Source organism: Dermacentor variabilis, chromosome 1 (assembly GCF_050947875.1).
Source record: "Dermacentor variabilis isolate Ectoservices chromosome 1, ASM5094787v1, whole genome shotgun sequence".
In the NCBI taxonomy this organism is placed as follows: domain Eukaryota; kingdom Metazoa; phylum Arthropoda; class Arachnida; order Ixodida; family Ixodidae; genus Dermacentor; species Dermacentor variabilis.
Window position 1 is genome coordinate 149,001,229 of NC_134568.1, and position 8,908 is coordinate 149,010,136.

Sequence of the window (8,908 nt, forward strand, 5' to 3'; positions counted from 1 at the left end):
AGCATCCTGCAAGGAGATGAAGGTAGCTTTGTTGACGACAGCTATGAAGGCGTGCGGTTATGAAGCACTACAATGAACAGGAGCCTTGATTGTTGCGAATATGATGATCTCAGGAAAGTGCTTACATTTGGGAGCTTGGGTACTGTTGTCGCTTTACACATATACATAAATATATACAGTCTTCTCCCAAGAGACTTCGTTGCATGCCGAAAGGTGCCACAGCGCCCTGTAACCAGATGAAATTAGCATTGTTGACGTCCATTACGCGGACGTGTGGTAATGACGCGCTACAGCTTTAAACAGCCTTGAGTGTAGCGAATGTGATGACATCACGCAAGTGCTCACATCTGGGAGCTTGAGGACTTATGGCGCCGTACACAGATACATAAATATGTACAGTCATGCCCCAACCCACTTCGTTCCACGCTGGTATGTCCTGCAGCGTCCTGCATGCAGATGAAGGTAGCATTGTTGACAGTTATGAAGACGTGTGGTTATGACGCGCCACAATGAACAGCAGCTTGATTGTAGCGAATATGATGATCTCAGGAAGGTGCTTACATTTGGGAACTTGAGTACTGTTGTCGCTGTACACATATACATAAATATATACAGTCTTCTCCCAAAGGACTTCGTTGCATGCTGAAAGGTGCCGCAGCGCCCTGCAACCAGATGAAGGTAGCATTGTTGACGTTCATTACGAGGACGTGTGGTCATGACGCGCTACAGCTTAAAAATGCCTTGAGTGTAGCGAATGTGATGACATTACGCAAGTGCTCACATCTAGGAGCTTGAGGACTTATGGCGCCATACACATATACATATGTACAGTCATGCCCCAAAGCACTTCGTTCCACGCCGGTATGTCTTGCAGCGTCCTGCATGCAGATGAAGGTAGCATTTTGAGGCCAGTTATGAAGACGTGTGGTTATGACGCGCTAGAATGAACAGCAGCCTTGATTGTAGCGAATGTGATGATCACAGGAAAGTGCTTACATTTGGGAGCTTGGGTACTGTTGTCGCTGTACACATATACATAAATATATAGTCTTCTCCCAAGGGTCTTCGTTGCATGCCGAAAGGTGCCACAGCGCCCTGTAAGCGGATGAACGTAGCATTGTTGACGTCCATTACGAGGACGTGTGGTCATGACGCGCTACAGCGTAAAAAAGCCTTCAGTGTAGCGAATGTGATGACATTACGCAAGTGCTCACTTCTAGGAGCTTGAGGACTTATGGCGCCATACACATATACATATGTACAGTCATGCCCCAAAGCACTTCGTTCCACGCCGGTATGTCCTGCAGCGTCCTGCAAGCAGATGAAGGTAGCATTGTTGACGATAGTTATGAAGACGTGTGGTTATGACGCGCTACAATGAACAGAAGCTTGATTGTAGCGAATACGATGATCTCAGGAGGTGCTTACTTTTGGGAGCTTGAGTACTGTTCTCGCTGTACACATATACATAAATATATACAGTCTTCTCCCAAAGGACTTGGTTGCATGCTGAAAGGTGCCGCAGTGCCCTGCAACGAGATGAAGGTAGCATTGTTGACGTCCATTACGAGGACATGTGGTCATGACGCGCTACAGCGTAAAAAAGCCTTCAGTGTAGCGAATGTGATGACATCACGCAAGAGCTCACATCTGGGAGCTTGAGGACTTATGGCGCCGTACACATATACGTAAATATGTACAGTCATGCCCCAAAGCACTTCATTCCACGTTGACATGTCCTGCAGCGTCCTGCAAGCAGATGAAGGTTTCGTAGTTGACGACAGTTATGAAGACGTGTGGTTATGACATGCTACAATGAACAGCAGCCTTAATTGTAGCGAATATGATGATCTCAGGAAAGTACTTACATTTGGGAGCTTGGGTACTGTTTTCGCTTTACACATATACATAAATATATACAGTCTTCTCCCAAGAGACTTCGTTGCATGCCGAAAGGTGCCACAGCGCCCTGTAACCAGATGAAGTTAGCACTGTTGACGTCCATTACGCGGACGTGTGGTCATGACGCGCTACAGCTTTAAACAGCCTTGAGTGTAGCGAATGTGATGACATCAGGCAAGTGCTCACATCTGGGAGCTTGAGGACTTATGGCGCCGTACACAGATACATAAATATGTACAGTCATGCCCCAACCCACTTCGATCCACGCTGGTATGTCCTGCAGCGTCCTGCATGCAGATGAAAGTAGCATTGTTTACAGTTATCAAGACGTGTGGTTATGACGTGCCACAATGAACAGCAGCTTGATTGTAGCGAATATGATGATCTCAGGAAGGTGCTTACATTTGGGAGCTTGAGTACTGTTGTCGCTGTACACATATACATAAATATATACAGTCTTCTCCCAAAGGACTTCGTTGCATGCTGAAAGGTGCCGCAGCGCCCTGCAACCAGATGAAGGTAGCATTGTTGACGTTCATTACGAGGACGTGTGGTCATGACGCGCTACAGCTTAAAAAAGCCTTGAGTGTAGCGAATGTGATGACATTACGCAAGTGCTCACATCTGGGAGCTTGAGGACTTATGGCGCCGTACACATATACGTAAATATGTACAGTCATGCCCCAAAGCACTTCGTTGCACGTTGATATGTCCTGCAGCGTCCTGCAAGCAGATGAAGGTAGCATTGTTGACGACAGTTATGAAGACGTGTGGTGATGACGCGCTACAATGAACAGCAGCTTGATTGTAGCGAACATGATGATCTCAGGAAAGTACTTACATTTGGGAGCTTGGGTACTGTTGTCGCTGTACACATATACATAAATATATACAGTCTTCTCCCTAGGGTCTTCGTTGCATGCCGAAAGGTGCCACAGCGCCCTGTAAGCAGATGAAGGTAGCATTGTTGACGTCCATTACGAGGACGTGTGGTCATGACGCGCTACAGCGTAAAAAAGCCTTCAGTGTAGCGAATGTGATGACATTACGCAAGTGCTCACTTCTAGGAGCTTGAGGACTTATGGCGCCATACACATATACATATGTACAGTCATGCCCCAAAGCACTTCGTTCCACGCCGGTATGTCCTGCAGCGTCCTGCAAGCAGATGAAGGTAGCATTGTTGACGACAGTTATGAAGACGTGTGGTTATGACGCGCAACAATGAACAGAAGCTTGATTGTAGCGAATATGATGATCTCAGGAAGGTGCTTACTTTTGGGAGCTTGAGTACTGTTCTCGCTGTACACATATACATAAATATATACAGTCTTCTCCCAAGAGACTTCGTTGCATGCCGAAAGGTGCCACAGCGCCCTGTAACCAGATGAAGGTAGCATTGTTGACGTCCATTACGCGGACGTGTGGTAATGACGCGCTACAGCTTTAAACAGCCTTGAGTGTAGCGAATGTGATGACATTACGCAAGTGCTCACATCTAGGAGCTTGAGGACTTATGGCGCCATACACATATACATATGTACAGTCATGCCCCAAAGCACTTCGTTCCACGCCGGTATGTCTTGCAGCGTCCTGCATGCAGATGAAGGTAGCATTTTGAGGCCAGTTATGAAGACGTGTGGTTATGACGCGCTAGAATGAACAGCAGCCTTGATTGTAGCGAATGTGATGATCACAGGAAAGTGCTTACATTTGGGAGCTTGGGTACTGTTGTCGCTGTACACATATACATAAATATATAGTCTTCTCCCAAGGGTCTTCGTTGCATGCCGAAAGGTGCCACAGCGCCCTGTAAGCGGATGAACGTAGCATTGTTGACGTCCATTACGAGGACGTGTGGTCATGACGCGCTACAGCGTAAAAAAGCCTTCAGTGTAGCTAATGTGATGACATCACGCAAGTGCTCACATCTGGGAGCTTGAAGACTTATGGCGCCGTACACAGATACATAAATATGTACAGTCATGCCCCAACCCACTTTGTTCCACGCTGGTATGTCCTGCAGCGTCCTGCAAGCAGATGAAGGTAGCATTGTTGACGATAGTTATGAAGACGTGTGGTTATGACGCGCTACAATGAACAGAAGCTTGATTGTAGCGAATACGATGATCTCAGGAGGTGCTTACTTTTGGGAGCTTGAGTACTGTTCTCGCTGTACACATATACATAAATATATACAGTCTTCTCCCAAAGGACTTGGTTGCATGCTGAAAGGTGCCGCAGTGCCCTGCAACGAGATGAAGGTAGCATTGTTGACGTCCATTACGAGGACATGTGGTCATGACGCGCTACAGCGTAAAAAAGCCTTCAGTGTAGCGAATGTGATGACATCACGCAAGAGCTCACATCTGGGAGCTTGAGGACTTATGGCGCCGTACACATATACGTAAATATGTACAGTCATGCCCCAAAGCACTTCATTCCACGTTGACATGTCCTGCAGCGTCCTGCAAGCAGATGAAGGTTTCGTAGTTGACGACAGTTATGAAGACGTGTGGTTATGACATGCTACAATGAACAGCAGCCTTAATTGTAGCGAATATGATGATCTCAGGAAAGTACTTACATTTGGGAGCTTGGGTACTGTTTTCGCTTTACACATATACATAAATATATACAGTCTTCTCCCAAGAGACTTCGTTGCATGCCGAAAGGTGCCACAGCGCCCTGTAACCAGATGAAGTTAGCACTGTTGACGTCCATTACGCGGACGTGTGGTCATGACGCGCTACAGCTTTAAACAGCCTTGAGTGTAGCGAATGTGATGACATCAGGCAAGTGCTCACATCTGGGAGCTTGAGGACTTATGGCGCCGTACACAGATACATAAATATGTACAGTCATGCCCCAACCCACTTCGATCCACGCTGGTATGTCCTGCAGCGTCCTGCATGCAGATGAAAGTAGCATTGTTTACAGTTATCAAGACGTGTGGTTATGACGTGCCACAATGAACAGCAGCTTGATTGTAGCGAATATGATGATCTCAGGAAGGTGCTTACATTTGGGAGCTTGAGTACTGTTGTCGCTGTACACATATACATAAATATATACAGTCTTCTCCCAAAGGACTTCGTTGCATGCTGAAAGGTGCCGCAGCGCCCTGCAACCAGATGAAGGTAGCATTGTTGACGTTCATTACGAGGACGTGTGGTCATGACGCGCTACAGCTTAAAAAAGCCTTGAGTGTAGCGAATGTGATGACATTACGCAAGTGCTCACATCTGGGAGCTTGAGGACTTATGGCGCCGTACACATATACGTAAATATGTACAGTCATGCCCCAAAGCACTTCGTTGCACGTTGATATGTCCTGCAGCGTCCTGCAAGCAGATGAAGGTAGCATTGTTGACGACAGTTATGAAGACGTGTGGTGATGACGCGCTACAATGAACAGCAGCTTGATTGTAGCGAACATGATGATCTCAGGAAAGTACTTACATTTGGGAGCTTGGGTACTGTTGTCGCTGTACACATATACATAAATATATACAGTCTTCTCCCTAGGGTCTTCGTTGCATGCCGAAAGGTGCCACAGCGCCCTGTAAGCAGATGAAGGTAGCATTGTTGACGTCCATTACGAGGACGTGTGGTCATGACGCGCTACAGCGTAAAAAAGCCTTCAGTGTAGCGAATGTGATGACATTACGCAAGTGCTCACTTCTAGGAGCTTGAGGACTTATGGCGCCATACACATATACATATGTACAGTCATGCCCCAAAGCACTTCGTTCCACGCCGGTATGTCCTGCAGCGTCCTGCAAGCAGATGAAGGTAGCATTGTTGACGACAGTTATGAAGACGTGTGGTTATGACGCGCAACAATGAACAGAAGCTTGATTGTAGCGAATATGATGATCTCAGGAATGTGCTTACTTTTGGGAGCTTGAGTACTGTTCTCGCTGTACACATATACATAAATATATACAGTCTTCTCCCAAGAGACTTCGTTGCATGCCGAAAGGTGCCACAGCGCCCTGTAACCAGATGAAGGTAGCATTGTTGACGTCCATTACGCGGACGTGTGGTAATGACGCGCTACAGCTTTAAACAGCCTTGAGTGTAGCGAATGTGATGACATTACGCAAGTGCTCACATCTAGGAGCTTGAGGACTTATGGCGCCATACACATATACATATGTACAGTCATGCCCCAAAGCACTTCGTTCCACGCCGGTATGTCTTGCAGCGTCCTGCATGCAGATGAAGGTAGCATTTTGAGGCCAGTTATGAAGACGTGTGGTTATGACGCGCTAGAATGAACAGCAGCCTTGATTGTAGCGAATGTGATGATCACAGGAAAGTGCTTACATTTGGGAGCTTGGGTACTGTTGTCGCTGTACACATATACATAAATATATAGTCTTCTCCCAAGGGTCTTCGTTGCATGCCGAAAGGTGCCACAGCGCCCTGTAAGCGGATGAACGTAGCATTGTTGACGTCCATTACGAGGACGTGTGGTCATGACGCGCTACAGCGTAAAAAAGCCTTCAGTGTAGCTAATGTGATGACATCACGCAAGTGCTCACATCTGGGAGCTTGAAGACTTATGGCGCCGTACACAGATACATAAATATGTACAGTCATGCCCCAACCCACTTCGTTCCACGCTGGTATGTCCTGCAGCGTCTTGCATGCAGATGAAGGTAGCATTGTTGACAGTTATGAAGACGTGTGGTTATGACGCGCCACAATGAACAGCAGCTTGATTGTAGCGAATATGATGATCTCAGGAAGGTGCTTACATTTGGGAGCTTGAGTACTGTTGTCGCTGTACACATATACATAAATATATACAGTCTTCTCCCAAAGGACTTCGTTGCATGCTGAAAGTTGCCGTAGCGCCCTGCAACCAGATGAAGGTAGCATTGTTGACGTTCATTACGAGGACGTGTGGTCATGACGCAATACAGCTTAAAAAAGCCTTGAGTGTAGCGAATGTGAATACATTACGCAAGTGCTCACATCTGGGAGCTTGAGGACTTATGGCGCCGTACACATATACGTAAATATGTACAGTCATGCCCCAAAGCACTTCGTTGCACGTTGATATGTCCTGCAGCGTCCTGCAAGCAGATGAAGGTAGCATTGTTGACGACAGTTATGAAGACGTGTGGTTATGACGCGCTACAATGAACAGCAGCTTGATTGTAGCGAACATGATGATCTCAGGAAAGTACTTACATTTGGGAGCTTGGGTACTGTTGTCGCTGTACACGTATACATATATATACAGTCTTCTCCCAAGGGTCTTCGTTGCATGCCGAAAGGTGCCACAGCGCCCTGTAAGCAGATGAAGGTAGCATTGTTGACGTCCATTACGAGGACGTGTGGTCATGAGGCGCTACAGCGTAAAAAAGCCTTCAGTGTAGCGAATGTGATGACATCACGCAAGAGCTCACATCTGGGAGCTTGAGGACTTATGGCGCCGTACACATATACGTAAATATCTACAGTCATGCCCCAAAGCACTTCGTTGCACGTTGATATGTCCTGTAGCGTCCTGCAAGCAGATGAAGGTAGCATTGTTGACGACAGTTATGAAGACGTGTGGTTATGACGCGCTACAATGAACAGAAGCTTGATTGTAGCGAATATGATGATCTCAGGAAGGTGCTTACTTTTGGGAGCTTGAGTACTGTTCTCGCTGTACACATATACATAAATATATACAGTCTTCTCCCAAGGGACTTCGTTGCATGCCGACAGGTGCCACAGCGCCCTGTAACCAGATGAAGGTAGCATTGTTGACGACCATTACGAGGACCTGTGGTCATAACACGCTACAGCTTAAAAAAGCCTCGAGTATAGCGAATGCGATGACATCACGCAAATGCTCACATCGAGGAGCTTGAGGACTTATGGCGCAATACACATATACATATGTACAGTCATGCCCCAAAGCATTTCGTTCCATGCTGGTATGTCCTGCAGCGTCCTGCATGCAGATGAAGGTAGCTTTGTTGACGACAGTTATGAAGACGTGTGGTTATGACGCGCTACAATCAAGTGCAGCCTTGATTGGAGCGAATATGATGAACTCAGGACAATACTTACATTTGGGAGCTTGAGTACTGTTGTCGCTGTACACATATACATAAATATATACAGTCTTCTCCCAAGGGAATTCGTTGCATGCGGAAAGGTGCCACAGCGCCCTGTAACCAGATGAAGGTAGCATTGTGGACGTCCATTACGAGGACGTGTGGTCATGACGCGCTACAGCGTAAAAAAGCCTTGAGTGTAGCGAATGTGATGACATGACGCAAGTGCTCACATCTGGGAGCTTGAGGATTATAGCGCCGTACACATATACGTAAATATGTACAGTCATGCCCCAAAGCACTTCGTTCCACGCTGATACGTCCTGCAGCATCCTGCAAGGAGATGAAGGTAGCTTTGTTGACGACAGCTATGAAGGCGTGCGGTTATGAAGCACTACAATGAACAGGAGCCTTGATTGTTGCGAATATGATGATCTCAGGAAAGTGCTTACATTTGGGAGCTTGGGTACTGTTGTCGCTTTACACATATACATAAATATATACAGTCTTCTCCCAAGAGACTTCGTTGCATGCCGAAAGGTGCCACAGCGCCCTGTAACCAGATGAAATTAGCATTGTTGACGTCCATTACGCGGACGTGTGGTAATGACGCGCTACAGCTTTAAACAGCCTTGAGTGTAGCGAATGTGATGACATCACGCAAGTGCTCACATCTGGGAGCTTGAGGACTTATGGCGCCGTACACAGATACATAAATATGTACAGTCATGCCCCAACCCACTTCGTTCCACGCTGGTATGTCCTGCAGCGTCCTGCATGCAGATGAAGGTAGCATTGTTGACAGTTATGAAGACGTGTGGTTATGACGCGCCACAATGAACAGCAGCTTGATTGTAGCGAATATGATGATCTCAGGAAGGTGCTTACATTTGGGAACTTGAGTACTGTTGTCGCTGTACACATATACATAAATATATACA

At 46.7% G+C, this 8,908-nt stretch overlaps 1 long non-coding RNA gene across 1 annotated transcript; it reads right to left on the bottom strand.

Moving 5' to 3' along the window:
* Positions 1-7,549: 7,549 nt before the first annotated feature.
* Positions 7,550-8,294, bottom strand: LOC142572235 (uncharacterized). The gene is made up of 4 exons (XR_012826025.1): positions 8,201-8,294; positions 7,981-8,081; positions 7,765-7,861; positions 7,550-7,645 (listed from the first exon to the last, which is right to left on the bottom strand). It is a non-coding gene; the product is annotated as an uncharacterized LOC142572235 (long non-coding RNA).
* Positions 8,295-8,908: the final 614 nt, after the last annotated feature.